The following is a 23,180-nucleotide window of genomic DNA, read 5'->3' as shown; positions in this document are numbered from 1 at the left end:
TTGTGGGCGGGGAACCTGTCTTCCAACTCTTATTTTGTAATAATAATGATGGTATTTATTAAGCGCTTACTATGTGCAAAGCACTGTTCTAAGCGCTGGACTTGCCCAGGTGCTTAGTAGAGTATTCTGCAAACAGTAAGTGTTCAATAAATGTGATTGATTGATTGAACAAAGTCATGCAGCAGACAAATGTCCAGTCTTCTGGATTTCTCTCACTTCTCCATAAGCTTGTGGCTTCTAGTCTAGCCCCGAGGTCATTTTATAAAGTTACCTAGTAATCATTACCGAGAGCTCTTTAGGGTTGGAGTATTGCACTCAAACAACAACCAGGACCACGACGTCACACAGCAAGCCAAGCCGAGATTAGAACTCAGGTCCCTCTGATTCCCAGGCCCATGTTTTCTCCACTAGGCCACACTGCTTTTCTTCAGTATAGTGCAATTGCAGTATTTAAAGCACCTATTATGTGCCAAGCACTGTACTGAGCACTGGGTTAGATACCAATAATCAAGTCCCACATAGGGCTCACAGTCTAAGTAGGAGAGGAACAGGTTTTGAAACCCCATTTTGCAGATGAAGGAACTAAGGCACAGAAAAGTGAAATGACTTGTTCAAGATCACACAGCGGGCATGTGGCGGACTTTGGGTTGAAACCCAGGTTCCCTTACTGCCAGGCCTGTGCTCTTTCCACTAGGCCTCACTGCTTCTAAAATTCATTGAAAAAAAATTGGAGAAAATGACCAGGAGAGGAGAAGAAATGATTGGGGAAAGCTTCCTGGAGGAGGCAGGATTTCAAGAGACCTTTTCAGATGAAGAGCTGTGATCTGTTGGATTTGTCAGTCAGGAGGCAGGCCAAGAATAAGGGGCCAGAGCCAGGTTGGGTGAAAGAGCAAGGATGTTTATTAAGTGCTAACTATCTGCCAGACATTTTACTAAATGCTGAGGTAGATATAAACTAGTCAAGTCAGACACAGTTCCTTTCCCGCCCGGGGTTTACACTCTGAGGGATAGTGAGTAGGATCACTGGGAAGGAGCACAGATAGAGGCTGGGGAGAACTAGGGGAAGAGAACAGATTACCAGACAGCTGGAGGAAAGCCTTAGAACAGTGTTTGACACATAGTAAGCAATTAACAAATACCACAAAAAAGTCCTTTTTTTGCTTTAGGGGGAAGGAGATGGATAGCCACTTAAGAATTTCGAGTGGTGGGGAGAGCATTTTGCATAGCATTTCAACCAATGACTCCTAGATTGTAAGCTAGTTGTGGGCAGGGAACGCATCTGCCAACTCTAGTATATTCTCCCAAGTCCTTTGTACAGTGCCCCACACACCATGAGCCCTCAAGAAATACCACTGATTGGTGGAATGCAAGTCTACTCTGTTCCCGAGCCTTGATCTCAGAACTACCCGCTCTTGCCAAACAACAAACATGAACCCCTTTCCTTCCCAACATCACTAAGCTATGAAATGACCAATCCCATCGTGCCCACATAGAAACCACACTCAGAATGATTCACGTTCTTTGGAAGACTGGGGTCAGAGAGAGCAGCATGTTTCATTTTCTTTAGGACCATCATCTTACTTGTATAAGGATCATGGATCTGTTCCTCTTGTTGATCATTATCTGAACAGTCTTCCAAACAATCTGGCATGAACTCATTTCAACTCTTTTCTGTAGCAGCTCTAAATGAACGTGCACACACACACAACCTTTATTCATTTACTTGTGAAGTCAAAGCAGGAAGCATGCACCACTTAATTTCACTAATGGTGTGGGATGCCGCTTTTCTGTTTCTACGTATTGATGCAGAATGACCTTAATACCATTTCCCTTTCCATTAAACAGGGTGGCAACATTGATTATAACAGAATAGTCATTAATGGGTCATTACAGACCAGGGAAGGAGGTCCATGGGAGGGGAGGGAGGTGTGTCACCAGCTCAGAGCATGTTCCAGGACTACAAAAACCTTGAAATAGCCTTTCCTTTTTCTCATGAGAACTGTTATTTCTGAGATGGTTGACAAACACCACTAGCAATGCTCCAAAAGCCCCCAAAGCCCTCTTATAATAATAATAATAATAATAATAATAATGGCATTTATTAAGTGCTTACTATGTGCAAAGTACTGTTCTAAGCACTGGGGAGGTTACAGGGTGATCAGATTGTCCCACGGCAGGCTCACAGTCTTAATCCCCATTTTACAGATGAGTTAACTGAGGCACAGAGAAGCAAAGTGACTTGCCCAAAGTCACACAGCTTCCCCCTCCCCATCCCCCCCGCCCTACCTCCTTCCCCTCCCCACAGCACCTGTATATATGTTTGTACAGATTTATTACTCTATTTTACTTGTATGTATTTACTATTCTATTCATTTTATTTTGTTAATATGTTTTATTTTGTTGTCTGTCTCCCCCTTCTAGACTGTGAGCCCATTGTTGGGTAGGGACCGTCTCTATTATGTCGCCAACTTGTACTTCCCAAGCGTTAAGTACAGTGCTCTGCACACAGTAAGCGCTCAATAAATACGATTGAATGGATTGGCGGAATCGGGATTTGAACCCACGACCTCTAACTCCAAAGCCCGTGCTGTTTCCACTGAGTCACGCTGCTTCTCTACAACTTGGAAGGAAGAATCTTCTTGGATGTTTGCTTCAGACCAGTTTGAAGTGTTTTCACGAGCTTGAAAGTATCAAGGACACATCCTCCTGGATGTGTCCACGGTAAAAACACTTTCCTGAGGGCCAAACACCAATGGGAGTCAAATGGGAAGCACGATGACCTTAGGAAAAGGGCACAGGCCAGGGACTGACAGGATATGTATTCTATTGCTAGATCCACCATCTGCCAGCTGTGTGACCTTGGGCAAGTCATTTCTTTTCTCTCTGCTAGTAACCATATCCATAAAAGGGGAAATCAACACGGTGAACACCATATGGGCCATGGACTGTGTCCAGCATCATAAGCTTGTAACAGATATCGGTGCTTAGTAATAATAATAATGGCATTTATTAAGCACTTACTATGTGCAAAGCCTACTGTTCTAAACACTGGGGAGGTTACGCTGAGAAGCAGCGTGGCTCAGTGGAAAGAGCCCGGGCTTTGGAGTCAGAGGTCATGGGTTCAAATCCCAGCTCCACCAACTGTCAGCTGTGTTACTTTGGGCAAGTCACTTCACTTCTCTGTGCCTCAGTTACTTCATCTGTAAAATGGGGATTAAGACTGTGAACCCCCCGTGGGACAACCTCATCACCCTGTAACTTCCCCAGTGCTTAGAACAGTGCTTTGCACATAGTAAGCACTTAATAAATGCCATCATTATTATTATTATTACAAGGAGATCAGGTTGTCCCACATGGGGCTCACAGTCTTAATCCCCATTTTACAAATGAGGTAACTGAGGCACAGAGAAGTTAAGTGACTAGCCCAAAGTCACACAGCTGACAATTGGCAGAGCCGGGATTTGAACCTATGACCCCGACTCCAAAGCCCGTGCTCTTATAGTAATAATAATAATAATAATAATGACATTTGTTAAGCACTTACTATGTGCAAAGTACTGTTCTAAGCTCTGTGGAGGATACACAGTGATCAGGTTGTCCCATGAGGGGCTCACAGTCTTAATCCCCATTTTACAAATCAGGTAACTGAGGCACAGAGAAGTTAAGTGACTTGCCCAAAGTCACACAGCTGACAAACGGCAGAGCCGGGATTAGAACCCATGACTTCTGACTCCCAAGCCCGGGCTCTTTTCATTGAGCCACCCTGCTTCCCCATAGTACAGTACAGTACTTGGGACATCGTGAGTACTTACTAAATACCTTAGAAATAAACCAAAAATAGAAATGAGCCGAGTCTCACTTTCCAAGATGAAAGCAGACCCCATTTGGTGAAATTACTGAATTCCACTTCCCTGGCCCGCGCAATTTCCAGCCTCTGATTTATGAAATGAAGTGTTTTATTGTTCTCGTGTCCGTGCATCATTTAATGTTGTGAAAATTCAAATCCCCAGTTGGGCTTCACAACAAAATGATATACTAAAAATATATATATATATATATATGTTTTTGGAAAGTGATGTTTCTGCAGGGCACCTGTACATTTTACTTAGATCTCAGTGCTCTCTAAAGCCCTGTAATAAATAGGTTGCCTTAGATTGCGGTAAGGCTAGAGAGCTCTTTGGAGAATTATGTATCAAAGATGTGAATGTTTTTAATAAAAACCCCAAATTGTATTTCTCCCCCCATTCTTCTAGTAGTGATAGTTGGGTCTCAAGTGCTTACTGGAGCAATACACTGCCCTGAATTCTTGGGAAAGTAGAAATTCACAAGACACGGTCCCTGGCCATAAGGGATTTCCACTCTAATCAATCTACATCTTTAGAGTTTCCTTTCAAATATCACCTCTCAAAATACTAAATATCCTTTGAGATATCAAATATCTTTAGAGTTCTCTCTCAAATATCAGCAGCAACAACAACAACATTTACTGAGAGCTAATTATAAGTCAAATTCTGGGTCAAGCAGTGGAGTACATAAGATAATCAAACCAATTGCTGTCCTGTCCTAGTACACAGAGACAGGTATATTATTCTCCCATTTAACTGATGTGGAAACTGAGGTTTAGAGAGGTGAAGTTCTCATCCTATCCCAACTGGACTACTGTATCAGCCTTCTCTCTGATCTCCCATCCTCGTGTCTCTCCCCACTTCAATCCATACTTCATGCTGCTGCCCGGATTGTCTTTGTCCAGAAACGCTCTGGGCATGTTACTCCCCTCCTCAAAAATCTCCAGTGGCTGCCTGTCAACCTATGAATCAAGCAAAAACTCCCCACTCTTGGCTTCAAGGCTGTCCACCACCTCACCCCCTCCTACCTCACCTCCCTTCTCTCCTTCTCCAGCCCAGCGCACACCCTCCGCTCCTCCACCGCTGATCTCCTCACTGTACCTCGCTCTCGCCTGTCCCGCCATCGACCCCCGGCCCACGTCATCCCCCGGGCCTGGAATGCCCTCCCTCTGCCCCTCCGCCAAGCTAGCTCTCTTCCTCCCTTCAAGGTCCTACTGAGAGCTCACCTCCTCCAGGAGGCCTTCCCAGACTGAGCCCCTTCCTTCCTCTCCCCCTCGCCCCCCTCTCCATCCCCCCCATCTTACCTCCTTCCCTTACCCACAGCACCTGTATATATGTATATATGTTTGTACATGTTTATTACTCTATTTTACTTGTACATATCTATTCTATTTTTGTAGTATGTTTGGTTTTGTCTCCCCCTTTTAGACTGTGAGCCCACTGTTGGGTAGGGACTGTCTCTATATGTTGCCAATCTGTACTTCCCAAGCACTTAGTACAGTGCTCTGCACACAGTAAGCACTCAATAAATACGATTGATGATGATGATGAAGTACTCTACCCTAAGTCACCCATCGTGCACACTTTTTTCTAATGGTATTTGTTAAACACTTACTATGTGCCAGGCATTCATTCAATCATATTTATTGAGTGCTTACTGTGTGCAGAGCAATGTACTAAGAGCTTGGGAAGTACAAGTTGGCAACATACAGAGACAGTCCCTACCCAGCAGTGGGCTCACAGTCTAAAAAGGGGGAGACAGAGAACAAAACCAAACTTACTAACAAAATAAAATAAATAGAATAGATAGGTACAAGTAAAATAAATAGAGTAATAAATATGTATAAACATATATACATATATACAGGAATCAAGTATATATGCATATACTTGATTATATATATATATAATCAAGTTGGAGACAGTCCCTGTCCCACATGGGACTCACTGTCTTAATCCCCATTTAGAGATGAGGGAACTGAGGCCCAGAGAAGTGAAGTGTTTTCCCAAGGTCACACAGCCAACAAGTGGCAGAGTCAGGATTAGAACACAGGTCCTTCTGACTCACAAACCCATGCTCTTTCCATTAGGCCATGCTGATTCTCAGTGCAGGTTAATGGCAGACTTCCAGTTCCACGGGATGACCTACAAACCATCTTGAACATAGACCTCCGAAGCCCAAGACCTTGAGAAATATTGGCTCATTTGCTAGAAAAGGAGACTGTCTTTGGGTGAGCCTCAAAACACTAGAGGGGATGGAGAGGCAAGATGCCCAGTGTCACAAGAGACAAACTGTGTGTATGCATGGTATTCTTGGAAGTTTGTTCTATGTCTTAGTTACATATATTTCCTTGCAACCTGATGGTAGACTTGGGAATCCTGTCCCCAGCTCCTTGACAGGTGAGTAACCACAATACCTCTCACACCCTGTGTTTTCACAAGGCAAGTCAAACGTGATGGGATAGTCACGCAGCACTTCACGCCTCAGTGGTCCCTGATCTCAGCTTGCCACGTGATACTAAGTACGGGCTATTTTGCCTGTCATCTGATCAAAACGAAAAGCTGGTTCATATCTTACCTACCAACAGCATTTCTCGGTCATTTATGGCCTGCAGAGTACTGCCCTACGACGTTGCGCTTCTAAAACTGAGTTAGAAGAAATAATAATAATAATGGCATTTAATAATAATAATAATAATAATGTTGGTATTTGTTAAGTGCTTACTATGTGCAAACCACTGTTCTAAGCACTGGGGTAGGTACAAGGTAATCAGGTTGTCCCATGAGGGGCTCACAGTTTTCATCCCCATTTTACAGATGAAGGAACTGAGGCCCCGAGAAGTGAAGTGACTTGCCCAACATCACACAGCTGACAATTAAGTGCTTACTATGTGCAAGGCACTGTTCTAAGCGCTGGGGAAGATTACAAGGTGATCAGGTTGTCCCACCGGGGGCTCACAGTCTTCATCCCCATTTTACAGATGAGGTCACTGAGGCTCAGAGGAAGTTAAATGACTTGCCCAAGGTCACACGGCAGACATGTGGCGGAGCTGGGATTTGAACCCATGACCTCTGACTCCAAAGCCCAAGCTCTTTCCACTGAGCCACGCTGCTTCTCAAATGTTCACTGCCCTCCATGGACTTTAGTTTGCAAGGGGAAACAGGAACAAATGCATTGCAGAAAGAAGTGGAGAAAGGAAAAAAATGGATATGGGGAATTATAAGCAGTGTGGCTCAGCGGAAAGAGTGCGGGCTTGGGAGTCAGAGGTCATGGGTTCTAATCCTGGCTCCACCACTTGTCAGCTGTGTGACTTTGGGCAAGTCACTTCACTTCTCTGGGCCTCAGTTACCTCATCTGGAAAATGAGGATTAAGACTGTGAGCCCCATGTAGGACAACCTGATCACCTTGTATCTCCCCCAGCACTTAGCACATAGCAAGCACTTAACAAATACCAAAATTATTATTACCATAAGTAAGGCTTATGCCTCAGAAAGGATGAATTGGGAGCATATGTGGCAACTGTTCCACGGTGACGTTGGGCAAGTCACATAGTCTATATGTTGCCAACTTGTATTTCCCAAGCTCCTAGTATAGTGCTCTGCACATAGTAAGCGCTCAATAAATACAATTGAATGAGTGAATGAATGATCTCTGTGACTCACTTTCCTCACCTCTAAATCGGGGACTAAATCCTACTCCCTCCTACTTAGACTGTGAGGCCCACATGGAACAGGGACTGCATCCAACCTGACAAAATTGTATCCACCCCAGCCATTAGAACAGTGCTGGACACATACTAAACCCTTAACAAATGCCATTAAAAAAGCACTATGGTCAAGTGAGAAGCAGTGTTGCCTAATGGAAAGAGTGTTAAAAGAACTGGGTTCTAATCCTAGCTCTGCTACTTGCCTGCTGTGTGACTCTGGCTAAGCCACTTAACTTCTCTGTGCCTCAGATACCTTATCCATAAAGTGAGGTTTAAGATTGTTAGCCCTATGAAGAACTGGGTCTCTGTCCAACCTGATTATCCTTTACTTACCCCAGCAGTTAGTGCAGTGCTTGATGCATAGTAAGTGATTAACGAACACCATTTTTTTAAGGGCGGGCTCTTAAGGCAGGGAACACAGAGGGATCAATTAATCTGGTACTACTAATAATAAATATAATAATGGTATTTGCTGAGCTCTTACCACGTGCTAAGCACTGTTCTAAGCACTGGGTTAGATACTAGGTAATCAGGGTGGACACAGTCTCTCTCCAACTGAGCAATGTGTTTCTCCCTTGACCACATTCTTGTTTTTTGAACTCCATGCCCCAGGGGGATGTGAAGGGTGGAGGAGAAAGTCTGATGACACCGTGCCAACTATCCGCACTTCAATCAATCATATTTATTGAGTACTCACTGTGTGCAGAGCGCTATACTAAGTGTTTGAGTGCCCCTGTAGACTGTGATCTCATTGTGAGCAGGGAATGTGTCTGTTGTTGCATTGTACTCTCCCAAGCTCTTTGTATAGTGCTTTGCATGCAGTTAGTGCTCAATAAATACGATTGAATGAATGAGTGCTTGGTAGAGTCCAATAGAACAATATAACAAACACATTCCCAGCCCTCAGTGAGTTTACGGTCTAGAAAATTTGAAGCATTGTCTTTGCCCTGTAGGTTCCCAGCTCAGGACCAGATCACATCCAACATTCCCAAAGGGAGGAGACAGCCCATCCTCATCATCATCATTTTTCAAGGCTATATTTGGAGCCAGGTTATCCTTGTACAGTTTACAGGAAGCTGGAAGAAACAGGCTCTGTTCTCCCCGTTTACCAGTTGAGAAGACTGAGGCCCTCGTAAATCAGCCTTACCCCACATCACTCATCACCCCGTATACAGCGTCTAGACCCCAGGTGAGACCTCTCATTCCTTCCTCCAGACCATTCTGCTTCTCTTCACCTGAACTCTGCTCCTCTAGACTGTAAGTTTGTTGTGGGCGGGGACTGTGTTTATTTATTGTTATATGGTACTCACCCAAGCGCTTAGTGCAGTGCTCTGCATTCAGTAAGCACTCAATAAATACGATTGACTGAGTGCCGTCAATCGGTTTCACAAGAGCACGTGTGTGCCAAAATATATTAAAGCACCATTTCCCTCACAGGACGCAATTTCTCTAAAATTTGAGGCCATTTGTTTCTAGTTGGATGAGATTTAATTTTTAATTCCACTTTCAAGAGCCTAAAAGAGGTTACTATATTTTCATGAAATCTGATGTACATAAATAAGGAAATAATGAGAAGAAAGGCAAGAGCTATATGTTAATTTACATGCAGTTTTTGTCAGAACCTAATATGTTTGAGGGAGAATCCAAGGGAAAATTATACCCTATGGTCTCTAGAGTTTCTGTACAATCAAATCCCTCGTAAAATGTTAATGCCACCATTTCTACATTTGACTTGCATGGGAAGCTGCATATCTTGCTTGGTAAGTCCCCTATCCATGCATCGCCCAGACACATTCATCTTCCTTTTGTTCTCTCGACTAGCACGATTCGTAGCTCCCAAACTGAATTTGCCGTAATTCCAATCAAGACCTTCATGGCAAGAAATTTATATTTTGCCAATTAAGGAATAAACAAACATCACAAGACACGTTTGATTTTCCTTTTTAAAAAAGACTTCTGATTTGGTTGTACTGACGCCACCCCTTCCAGAAGTTAGCATACAAAATAAGCTTTGAATCTTCATTTGCAGCAATTATAGACAATAACAATCATTCATCGTAGCTGTTGTCTTGTGCTGTCAAGTCGTGGCCGACCCATAGCATGCCATAGAAATATCTCTCTCAGAACGCTCCACTTCCATTTGCAACTGCTCTGGTAGTGTATCCATAGAATTTTCTTGGTAAAAATCCAGCAGTGGTTTACCACTGCTTCCTTCCACACAATAAACAAGTCTCTTCCCTTGAATCTCTCCCATACCACAGCTGCCCAGCACAGGGGAGTTTTGATTTGTAGCATATTTCATAAGTGCTGAATACTCTGACAATGTACAGCATTGTAACCTCAGGCTAAAGATTACACTTAAAAATTTTTTACAGGGTCCCTGGCCTTAAGGAGCTTACAGTCTCAAAGAATAGTACACTGCTCGGCACAGAGTTAGTGCTTAATAAATACAATTGAATAAAGAAGTTTGCGATGATTTCTTTTCATACATTGATAGGGATCATAAAATTGCCGAGAAGAGCAAAACACAACCATTTTACCTCTTTCCACCCTCATGGGAATATGATAATGATGATGATGGTGATGATGATGATGATGATGATGGAGTCTCCTATCAGAAACCTGACACAAATTTTCACTTTCACCTGCTGTGTGACTGTGCTTGTTACATTATTCATTCATTCATTCAATCGTATTTATTGAGTGCTTACTGTGTGCAGAACACTGTACTAAGCGCTTGGGAAGTACAAGTTGGCAACATATAGAGACGGTCCCTACCCAACAATGGACTCACAGTCTAGAAGTATTTAGAGAGTCAAACATATTGAGCTAACAGGAATCACTGATAGTATCCTATTTGGAAAGAAAGACAAAAGGTCTGGAAATTGAGGAAAATATCCTGAAGAGCAATACAAAGTTCTTATTTTTCTATTTCAATATGGGATCAGGAATTATGGTGGTGAGAACCTGAAGTTGAATGGTTCCCAGCCTGATTTTCAGACTTGAAACAAAAGCTTTGGATCCAAATGTTAGTGTGCTTATCTAAACTGAGTCAATATTCAAGCTTTGGAGTTCATCCATCATTTATTACCCGTCTTTCTCAGCTGAACCAATATGCTAGTTTAGGCTGCTCTTATCTTCTGTGTTAATCTCCAAAAACAAAAGCAAAACAAAAAAAATCATGGATAATTAAAATGAACTATTCAATTCTAAGAAGTGACACAGCTTAGTGAAGAGAGGATCAGCCTGGGGGTTATAAATAATAATAATAATGATAATAATGACATTTGTTAAGCACTTACTATGTGCAAAGCATTGTTCTAAGCTCTAGGGAGGATTCAAGGTGACCAGGTTATCCCACGTGGGGCTCACAGTCTTAATCCCCATTTTCCAGATGAGGTAACTGAGGCACAGAGAAGTCAAGTGATTTGCCCAAAGTCACACAGCTGACAATTGGCGGAGCAAGGATTTGAACCCATGACCTCTGACTCCCAAGCCCGGGCTCTTTCCACTGAGCGACTTCTAGACTTTAAGCTTGTTGTGGGCATGGAATGTGTCTGTTTATTGTTATATTGTTCTCTTCCAGGTGCTTAACAGTGTCCTGCACACCATAAGCACCCAATAAATAATAACAATAATAATGATAATGGCATTTATTAAGCACTTACTATGTGCCAAGCACTGTTGTAAACACTGGAGAGGTACAAGGTGATCAGGTTGTCCCATGGGGGGCTCACAGTCTTAATCCCCATTTTACAGATGAGGTAATTGAGGCACAGAGAAGTTAAGTGACTTGCCCAAAGTCACACAGCTGACAATTGGTGGAGCCGGGATTTGAACCCATGTCCTCTGACTCCAAAGCCCGGGCTCTTTCTATTGAGCCATGCTGCTTCTCTAAATACAACTGAATGAAAGACCAGAATCTGGGCAGGGAATGTGTCTTCATCGTCTTCCAATCACTTAGTACAGTGCTCTATATGCAATAAGTGCTTAATAAATACTATTGATTGATCAGTGCTCTGTTACTTGCCTGCTGTGGGAAATTGGTCCAGCCACATCTCTGTGCCTCAGTTTCCTCACTCAAAAAACAGGGATGAAATTACTATTCTCTCTCAGAGTGTGACTCCCTTGTGCAATAAGGACTGTGTCTGACCTGAGCATCTTAGATCTAACAAGGGATTGGCAAATAGTACGATTTTAACAAATGTGCTCCCCACATGAAGCAGCGTGGCTCAGTGGAAAGAGCCCAGGCTTTGGAGTCAGAGGTCATGGGTTCAAATCCCTGCTCCGCCAATTGTCAGCTGTGTGACTCTGGGCAAGTCACTTCACTTCTCTGGGCCTCAGTTCCCTCATCTGTAAAATGGGGATTAAGACTGTGAGCCCCCCGTGGGACAACCTGATCACCCTGTAACCTCCCCAGCACTTAGAACACTGCTTTGCACATAGTAAGCGCTTAATAAATGTCATTACTATTATTATTATATCAATATTATTATTACTTATTCTGGCAAAATTACAGTGCCAGGGTTTCATACTGACAGGAAAAGAGTAACCGTATCCAATCTCCCAGTTTGTTCTGTCAATAACATTTGTCTTTGGAGTACTGTACTAAGCTTTTGGGAGGGTATAAAATTACCAGTAGACAAGCTTGCTGCCTTCATGGAACTCAAAAATCTATCAGGGGAGACAGACAGAAATAAATTGCAGTAGAAGGAAGGGATAGAGTATAGAAGATAAGTACAATAACCGTTCAATAAATGTGATTGAATGATTTGCGGTTTATAGAGAAGGGAATGTCTAACAGAACTTAGGCATCCCAGTTTACTCAGATTCTCAGTCTAGGCCGTTGCTTTTCTAAAATATCCCAGGACAATGAGCTGGAGAGGTTCAGATATATGTTAGAGCAAGTCTGGGGACCAATAAAGTCCATCTTTATATACAATAAAGCTCCAGTTTAGTTTTGAATATCAGACTCCTGTGATTGAGGGAATATTATAACATTAGACAAGTAGGCAATGCCATATTCGGTTAGATCGATGCCCCATCTGCCCAGTAGTGTTTTGATGGATGCTTTGATGTCTCTCTGACATCCATCCTAAAAGTTATGGAAATATATCTAGTGTCCCTAACTTTCCCTGCTTATAATTCCCTAAAATACTTTAATGCTCTCACATGTGTTTTAAAAAAAAAAAGGTAAAACTGAAGTTGACAGAAAAAAAACCCAGCAAAATCATTATGGAAGAGACTGGCAACCCACACAATCTAAAATCAGATAAAAGGATATTTTTGATGGGTAGGAAACTTATGTGCCAGGTAAAGAATAAATCTTTCGCCGGCAGCATACTTTCTTTAAGAAAAAATAAATATTTGGAGTGTATTTCATCTAGGGCCTGTCAGAGTAATGGTGCTGTGATGTGAATTCCAACCATAAAGAAGTTCTATTAGCAATCAGCAGGGGACAAGTGAGAAACTTCAGTTGGGCTGGTGAAGGTTTTGTTTTCTGTCATAATGGCTTTATTCTGCCAGACTGTTCTAAATCCACACAGAATCTACATAAGGGTGACAGTATAACTCATTTCGACGAGGAAGAGGTTTTAAGCAGGGTTTCCAGACTGTGTAACTCCACTCCCAAGGGCTTGATCACTATCAAGCGCTTAGTACAGTGCTCTGCACACAGTAAGCGCTCAATAAATACGATTGAATGAATGAATGAATCCAGAGTGGAGAGGCTATCTTTGTTGATGGCACAAAAGGATGCTTTATAGTGTTGGGGACAGGCTGGTGGGTTGAAGCAGCGTGGCTCAGTGGCTTGGGAGCCAGAGATCATGGATTCTATGCCCAGCTCTGCCACTTGTCATCTTGGGCAAGTCACTTAACTACTCTGTGCCTCAGTTACCTCATCTCTAAAATGGGGGTTAAGACTGTGAGCCCCACGTGGGACAACCTGATCACCTTGTATCCCCCCCAGTGCTTAAAAAATGCCATTATTATTATTATTATTATTAATAATATTATTATTATTATTGTTGTTGCTGTTGTTGTTGTTATTATTATTATTATTATTAAGAGGTCTACAGAACAGCTTCTCCAGGATCAGAGGGGTGACAGAAATTGGTAACAAATGGGCCCCTCCAACTGAATGAATTGGTGGTGGGGATTGAGGATCTCAAGCACTTGGGAAAAAGCCACATTCGCAAGAGACATCCCTCTCTCGGGGTCACACCTGGAGGGTTTCTCATGCTCTACCAGTCTCATCTACAGGAGGAGAGTCAAGCAGAGGCCTAACCATTCCATTCCTAGCTTGGGCAGTGGCTAGCGAGTGGAAGGCCATCTGCTACAATTAAAAACTCAGCCATGCTGGGCAGCAGCGGCATGGGAGAGTCGAGGGTGGAGACTCACGTTTCCAGCACAGAAGGAAGCAATGGCACACCACTTCCGTATTTTTATCAAGAAAATTCTATGGATACACTACCAGAATGATTGCAGATGAAGGTGGGGCATTCTGTGAGAGATGTGTCAATAGCATCGCTGAGGGTAGGCGATTCATTCATTCATTCATTCATTTGTATTTATTGAGCGCTTACTATGTGCAGAGCACTGTACTAAGCAGTTGGGAAGTCCAAGTTGGCAACAACTAGAGACAGTCCCTACCCAACAGCGGGCTCACAGTCTAGACGGGGGAGACAGACAACAAAACAAAACATATTAACAGACCAAAATAAATAGAATAAATATGTACTTGCTCGAAACCTAGTCGGGTAGCGGGGTTTTGTGGAAAGAACATAGCCTTGGGAGTCAGAGGATGTGGGTTCTAATCCTGGCTCCACCACTGAGGCACCACTCCTCTGTGCCTCAGTTACCTCATCTGTAAAATGAGGGACAACCTGGGACAACCTGATTATCTTGTATCGACTCCAGTGCTTAGAACAGTGCTTGGCACATAGTAAGTGCTTAAATACCATAATTATTATTTGGGCCCAGTCCCAGAGGGGGGCCCAGAGAAGCGGCATGGCTCAGTGGAAAGAGCACCGGCTGGGGAGCCAGAGGTCATGGGTTCCAATCCCGGCTCCGCCACCTGTCAGCCACGTGACCCTGGGCAAGTCACTTAACATCTCTGGGCCTCAGCTCCCTCATCTGCAAAATGGAGATGAAGACTGTGTCTTAACAGCAAGCAGAAAACATGGTCTCTGCTACCAAGGAGCTGGCAATTTAATGGACGGACAGATTGACTCCAGTTGTTTCTAAATGGTGGAGCAGACAGCGGAATTAAGATACAACTAATAATAATAATGATAATGGTGTTTGTTAAGCGCTTACTATGAGTTAAGGAGTGTTCTAAGTGCTGGGGTCTTCTTCAAATGCCATTGAGTTGTTTCCAACCCATAGCGATACCATGGACACACACTCTTCAGTACGTTCCATCTTCTGTCAAAGTAGTTCTGGTATGCGTACATATAAAATTATCTCTGATCAACATTTTGATCACCAGCCTTTGATTCTTTTTCATGCCACTGCTGTACAGAGCAGTGAATAGACTGTCTGATGCTTTGACTGAGACCTTTCCATTATGGGTAGCCCTGTATGGCATAGCTCTAAGCTTATCAGGGTGTGCAAACTATCCTGCCACGATATGGCATCGATTCTTAATAATAATAATAATAATAATAATAATAATAATAATAATAATGGCATTTATTAAGTGCTTACTATGTGCAAAGCACTGTTCTAAGTGCTGGGAAGTTACAAGGTGATCAGGGTGTCTCACGGGGGGTTCACAGCTTTGATCCCCATTTTATAGATGAGGTAACTGAGGCCCAGAGAAGTTAAGGGACTTGCCCAGTTGGCGGAGCCTGGATTAGAACCCATGACCTCGGACTCCAAAGCCTGTGCTCTTTCCACTGAGCCACGCTGCTTCTCTAGGAGAGAAGCTCTGGGGTAGATAAGGTAATCAGGTTGGACAGGGTCCCTGTCCCAAACGGGGCTCATGGTCGATTAATCCCTAGTTTGCAGATAAGGCAACTGAGGCACAGAGAAGTGAAGGGACTTGCTCAAGGACACACAGCAAAGTGGCAGAGCTGGGATTAGAACCCAAGTCCTTTTGACTCCCAGGCACATGCTGTATTCATTAGGCAAGAGTAGAGCAAGATAACAAGAGTAAGCTACCCCCTCCTATCCAGTGCTTAGAACAGTGCTTTGCACATAGTAAGCACTTAATAAATGCCATCATTATTATTATTATTATCTTACCTTGTTGATTTTCAGCAACCAGCCAGAAGGCTCACTTCACTCCTGTAATATCAACCTACTCACTGTGTCTTAGTCTCATTGATTTCACTGCCAATCTCTCTCCCAAATCCAGAAAATCCCTCCCCTCCATATTCAACAGATCATCACTCTTCCCACCTTCAAAGTCTTATTAACATCACATCTCCTCCAAGAGGTCTTCCCTGACTAAGTCCTCATTTATTCTACTCTCTCTTCCTTCTATGTCATCCTTGCACTTGGATTTGTACTCTTCATTTATTCCACCCTCAGCCCCATAGCACTTATGTATATATCTTAGAACAGTGCTTTGCATATAGTAAGCACGTAACAAATACCATCATCATCATCATATCTGTAATTTATTTATATTAATGTCTATCTCCCCCTCTAGACTGTAAGCTCTTCAAAGTTGGTAATGATGATGGCATTTATTAAGCGCTTACTAGGTGCAAAGCACTGCTCTAAGTGCTGGGGAGGATACAAGGTGATCAGGTTGTCCCACGGGGCGCTCACAGTCTTAATCCCCATTTTACAGATGAGGGAACTGAGGCCCAGAAAAGTTAAGCGACTTGCCCAAAGTCACATCGCTGACAATTGGAGTCGGGATTTGAACCCATGACCTCTGACTCCAAAGCCCGTACTCTTTCCACTGAGCCACGCTGCTTCTCCATAAAATGGTAACATCTTATGGGGAGAAATTTATAGGCTGTTTTTGACATGCAATCCTAGAGATCATTTGATTCAAATCCTTTGCTTTGAGGCAGAAGACTGGGTAAGTCTTTTTGTTGAGATAGTATCGCTCTGATGGTTTCGACACCTCTCTTCATGTTTTGTTTTGTTCATTCATTCATTCAATTGTATTTATAGAGCACTTACTGTGTGCAGAGCACTGTACTAAGCGCTTGGGAAGTACTAGTTGGCAACATATAGAGACAGTCCCTACCCAACAGTAGACTTTTGTTGTCTGTCTCCCCCCTCCAGACTGTGAGCCCGTTGTTGGGTAGGGACCGTCTCTACATGTGGCTGACTTGTACTTTCCAAGCACTTAGTACAGTGCTCTGCGCACAGTAAGTGCTCAAGAAATACGATTGAATGAATGAATGAATGAATTTTATAGTTTGGCTTTTTTTCCCATAGAGATTCCATTTCCTTTGTTGGTTTAAAATTTAATTCCACTGCAAACAATGTGGCCTAATGAGTATCCACTTTGAGCAGATCCCTGAACTAAGCACTTGGAAGTGTACATTGTCAAGACCCTGAGGCTCTTTCAGTTCATGGGGGATCCCCAGAAATGAATCTATAACATACTGATGTCCTTTTGGCATCAGATGTACTAGAATGGCACTCAAGTGATTCATAAATGCAACACACTCTTGAGAACTTAGGAAATTTGATACACAGGATCTTTTTCTCAACCCCAAGGAGCTTTCACCCTAACACCTAAGAGCACAGCTAAGTGTCAGGTGAGAACATTTATCCTTAGCCTGAATTCCAACGATTGAGGAAGGTGGCCTATAAACACCATTGGTGATCATGATGATTGTAGGGTGGATCTGAAGAGCGACTTGCCTCTAACTCGACATCTGGGAGGTGGAGGTGGGCAGGGGAAAGTTCTCCTATTTGGTAACGTGTTCTTATCCTCAATCGTATTTATTGAGCACTTACTACGTGCAGAGCACTGTACTAAGCGCTTGGGAAGTACAAATTGGCAACATATAGAGACCATCCCTACCCAACAGTGGGCTCACAGTCTAAAAGGGGGAGACAGAGGACAAAACCAAACATACTAACAAAATAAATAGAATACCAAATTTTCTGCCTGCCTCCCAACTTGACTAAGAATCAGCATGGCTCAGTGGAAAGAGCACGAGCTTTGGAGTCAGAGGTCATGGGTTCAAATCCCGACTCCACCAATTGTCAGCTGTGTGACTTTGGGCAGTCACTTAACTTCTCTGTGCCTCAATTACCTCATCTGTAAAATGGGGATTAAGACTGTGAGCCCCTCATGGGACAACCTAATCACCTTGTAACCTCCCCAGTGCTTAGAACAGTGCTTGGCCCATAGTAAGTGCTTAATAAATGCCTTTATTATTTTTTTTTTATTGTTATTAATTTCAAATTCCATCTCGGAGCAGCTGGTCCCTCATGCTCTTCCAATTGCCCTTAATTCGTTCCCAGTTACCAAATGCAAAAGCCATCAAAGCACAAAGTCAATCGTTTGTAAAACACAAGGTGTCTACGCTAAAACCAGACCATTGTATATGTACATTCTTTTTAAGAGACCATTGCACTGAGCAAGTGTCTTCCAGTGGCCAAGGCAACAAGCAAAATTTGTCACGAAGTAGTTATGTGATCTGGTTCTCGGCTCTAAGTCAGACTACTTCCCAAGGGAAAAAAAAAAAAAAAAATCAGTCCACAGATAAACGCTAGCATTTGTTGACATTTGAGTGACTCCCCTGTAAAGACCTGTATATGCATCATTAAACAAGGCCTTTAATAAATCTTTAGAGCATTCTGACTTAAAAGAAATGACAAAAGGCCTAAACCTTTGACAGGATTTCCAACACTAAAATGTAAAAATGAGTGACAAATCATTGAAGCACTCTGATAAGGGGTGTGGCATACACTCGGGGTAACCGGTATAATTATTGGCAATGTCAATCATTTGAATTTAGGCAGGTGATCCGGGAGCTGAAAGTTTCCGCACTCCTTTCTTGATCTGTTATCAATCAGGCAAGCTTCAACAAATGCTTGATGATCTGTACTTAGTACCTTCCCTCTTCTAACCTGTCTGTCAAACAATGCACTTAAAAAAAGGCTATTCCTCCTCCATCTTTTTGGGTCCTAGATGAAGCTTAAAACCCACTTCTCCCATCAGAATTTTATAAATCAAATCTAGACATTCTAGAGCTTAGAAAAACGCTGGATGATATTTGCAGTGAATCAGGGAATCTGATTTGCAGCTTTTCTGAAAAAAAAAACAGAAGCAGGCCCAAGGCATTTTATAGTACACGCATCTCCCTGCAAGATCATGAAACACATAAGCAGTAAAATGAAGATTCATTTGGTTTTTAGTGTGCAAATAGATTTGGTACTTACCAGCGATTAAAACGTATGATGCAATGCAACTGCCATCGGCTTTGATTTTCTGCATTTTTCATTAAAAACAATTCTTATAATCAATGACTGTGCAGTCTCTGAGCTAAAAATAGAGTGCATTAATATGAAACTCAATGCTGCCATTTCAACGCTACCGAAACTAATAATAATTCTAGCTCACCTTAACGGAACTCCATTTACATAGGTAAAAAGTCACCTGTACATTAAGACAGGCTAAGCAACAGGTACAAACTCCAAGGGCCAGTGTGGAAATGCCCTGGCTGTTGGGCCAGACTTGAAGAAGCTCACGATCTAAGTTGGAGGAGGAATCTCTGACCGGTACTAAAGATGCTACCTTCATGGCAACTATGTTGCCCTTTCCTCTCCATCCAAACTGCTACCACTTTAATCCAATCACTCATCCTATCCCACCTGGATTACTGCATCAGCCTCCTTGCTGACTTCCCAAACTCCTGACTCTCCCCACTCCAGTCCATACTTTGCTCTGCTGCCTGGATCACTGTTGTGCAAAAATGGTCAGGACAGCTTATCCCCCCCTCTTCAAGAATCTCCGGTGGTTTCTCACCCAAATCTGCATCAGATAAACAATCCTCATCATTGGCTTCAAAGCACTCCACCACCTTGACCACTCCTAAATCACCTCACCACTCTCCTTTTACAGCGTGGCTCAGTGGAAAAGAGCATGGGCTTTGGAGTCAGAGTCTGTCAATTATCAGCTGTGTGACTTTGGGCAAGTCACTGCACTTCTCTGTGCCTCAGTTCCCTCATCTGTAAAATGGGGATTGACTGTGAGCCCCCCGTGGGACAACCTGATCACCTTGTACCCTCCCCAGCACTTAGAACAGTGCTTTGTACATAGTAAGCATGTAATAAATGTCATCATTATTATTATCATTATTATTGTACCCTCCCCAGTGCTTAGAACAGTGCTTTGAATATAGTAAGCATGTAATAAATGTCATTATTATTATTATTATTGTACCCTCCCCAGTGCTTAGAGCAGTGCTTTGCATATAGTAAGCGCTTAATAAATACCATTATCATTATTGTTATTTTGCAACCCAGCACACATATATCGGTCCTCTAATGCTAACCTTCTCACCTTGCCTCAGTCTCATCTATCTCACCGCTGAGCCCGAGCCCACATTCCGCTTCTGGCCTGGAATGCCCTCCCTTCTCAAATATGACAGACAGTGACTCCCTCCCCTATCCCTTCAAAACCTTATTGAAGGCCCATCTCCTCCAAGGGACCTTCCCAGACTAAGCCCCTCCTTTCCTCCTCTCCCACTCCCTTCTGTGTCATCCTGACCTGCTTGCTTGGTTCTTCCCCCCTCCCAGCCCCTCAGCACTTATGTACATATCTGTTATTTCCTTATTTGTATTGATGTCTGTCTCCTTCCCTCTAGACTGTAAGCTCATTGTGGGCAGGGAATGTGTCTATTGTTTTATCATGCTCTCCCAAGTGCTTAGTACAGTGCTCTGCACTCAGTAAGCACTCTTGAATGAATTAAAGGACAAGCAACTCCTCCCAGGACTTGCCCTCAGTGGTTTCCTTTCAGGAGGAGTCCCAGGGAGGATTTGGTGACAGATTATGTGGACTGAAAGAGAGCGATTAATCAAGGTCATGGGCTTGTGAGACAGGAAGGACGTTGGTATTGTCTACAATGATGGGAAACTCAAGGGGAGGACAGGAGTTGGTGGAGAGATGGGAAATTCTATTTTGGACAAGTTAAGTTTGAGGTGTCAGTGGGGACAACAAAGTAGAATTGTCCTAAAGATAGGAGGAAATGCAGGACTGTTTAGAAGGAGAAAGGTGAGGGCTGGAGATGTGGATTTGGGTATAGATGTACGTATAACTCATTTATAGAACTTTTTCTAGGAAATTCAAATACACCAAAAGTAAAATGTATAATGAGCAAGCAATATTTCTATTCTGTTGCCATCTGAGCAGTTTAAGCTGCTGGAACAATGCAGTGAATCCATACTTGCTAAGGGGTCAGGGAGTAATATCTTCCATCTTGGCTCTTAGTTGACACTCCTGGGGACAATCGAAGCTATGATCCTTCTTAGTTTAGTATTAATAACGATGACAATAATATGTGCCAAACCCTTTACTAAGCTATGGGGTAGATACAAGATAATCAGGCCACACGTGGGGCTTTTGATATTCTAAGTAGGAGGGAACACGGGTATTGAATCCACACTGTGCAGTTGAGGGAGTAGAGGCACAGAGAAGCAAAATGACTTAACCAAGGTCACACAGCAGGTAAATGGCTGAGCTGGGATTAGAACCCAGATCCTCTGACCCCCCTGACCAGTGTTCTTTCCACTAAGCCACACTGCTTCTCTAGTTGTACTTCAGTTCACCTGGGTCAAATGGCTAGAAGTCAAGGTAACTTGCCCAAGTGCTGATTAAGAGTTGCTCAGGAGACATGAGGACAATAGCTTTCCATAGATATCCAGGAGAAAAATTAGTACTCTTAGTGAAATATAAAATTCAGACATCATGAGCAGAAAAGGTTAAGCTTCCAGCCAATACAGGGAAAAATGCATAATGCATGGTATCTTAGACTCACAAAAGACCTAAAAAGTGGATGAAGCTAATTTTCGCATATTGATACACCATTTTGCATAATGTTAATTGAAATGAATATCCTTTGTCAAACACTAAACATATGTGATGGCATTGTTTCCTTATCAGGCGCTTAACAGCTTATGAAAACTCTCAAGGCATTGCTTTAATCACTTTCTTCCTGTTACGATTTTCTTTCCCACAATATAGAGAAGACAGCTCTATCCCAAATACATTATTTAGCTTTGCAATATTGGCGTCTGTGTTCTCAGGCTTATGAGGCTGTGTGTTCTTTTGTTAGTAACCCACATTGTTAAACCACTGATTTACTTAGCAGTTAGAAAATTCCACAAATCCTCTGTAGGAAAAGGAAGACTTCCACTCAATTTTACCACAGAGTGATGAAGTTGTGACAGATGAGTTGAATGTTTTGTTTCCAGGGACGTGGATAAACCAAGAGAAGGCACATTTGAAGGGGAACATCTAAGATATCCTAATGATTCTCAGTGTAAAAGCTGCCATAAAGCCTGGATGGATAATGAATGTTAGATGAATTATGGGAAAAGATGCTTTGGAGATGCCAGTGGAGTTTGGTTCATTAGAAAGTGGTAATTGTTAGCCTAGTGGCTTGGCAGTGCTGAAATAATAATAATAATGTTGGTATTTGTTAAGTGCTTACTATGTGCCAAGCACTGTTCTAAACACTGGGGTAGATACAAGGTGCACTGGGATAGATACAAAGTGCTATCTGAAATGTGCTAATGACTTCAGCTAATTCCCCTCTGGTCTTGTGAAGATGTAGCAGAACTGTGAGGGATTGGCAGGTCACATCTGCTAGGAAAATATGTGGTCCTCCTGCAACCAGATATCATCTTCCTTCCAACACCTTCCTCATGTGATTAAGGCCTGAACCCAGGGCCTTAATCAATCAATAGGGTTTCCTGAATGCTTACTGTGTGCAGAGCACCATAATCATAGTAATGAGCGTATTTGTTAAGCACTAATATGTGCCAAACACTGCTCTAAGCACTGGGGTAGACACAAGATAATCAGGTTGTCCCATGTGGGGCTCACAGTCTTGATCCCCACTTACAGATGAGGTAACAGGCACAGAGAAGGTAAGTGACTTGCCCAAAGTCACACAGTGGACAAATGGCAGAACCAGGATTAGAACCTGTGTCCTCTGACTCCCAAACCTGTGTTCTCACCACTAAGCCATGCTGCTTCTCTCCTGAAGGCTTGTGAGAATGGAATTTTTAGAAATAATATTACTATTAATTATAATATTTGTAAAGTGCTTAGTATGTGCCAATCACTGGTATGAATAGGAGGTGATCAGGTTGAATACAGACCCTGTCCTACATAATAATAATAATAATAATAATAATGATGGTATTTATTAAGGGCTTACTATTTGCAAAGCACTGTTCTAAGCGCTGGATGGGGGAAGACTCTTAAAATTTTCTCTAGGTCCCCTCACCCACTCCAGATCAGGACAGAAAGAGATTCTTGGGGGTTTTTTAAGAAAAATTCATCTATCTTTACTCCCACACTACCTCAGTGAAAAGAGAAATGGTATTGGAAACTCTTCTTTGAATATGAATATAATTCTAATTGTCACTATCACAACAACTACTAGAGTATTTTTTTTTCCTGTCAAGTTCCCTAGT

This window comes from Tachyglossus aculeatus, chromosome 6 (genome assembly GCF_015852505.1).
Source record: "Tachyglossus aculeatus isolate mTacAcu1 chromosome 6, mTacAcu1.pri, whole genome shotgun sequence".
NCBI lineage: Eukaryota > Metazoa > Chordata > Mammalia > Monotremata > Tachyglossidae > Tachyglossus > Tachyglossus aculeatus.
Note: the sequence above shows the minus strand (reverse complement) of the source record.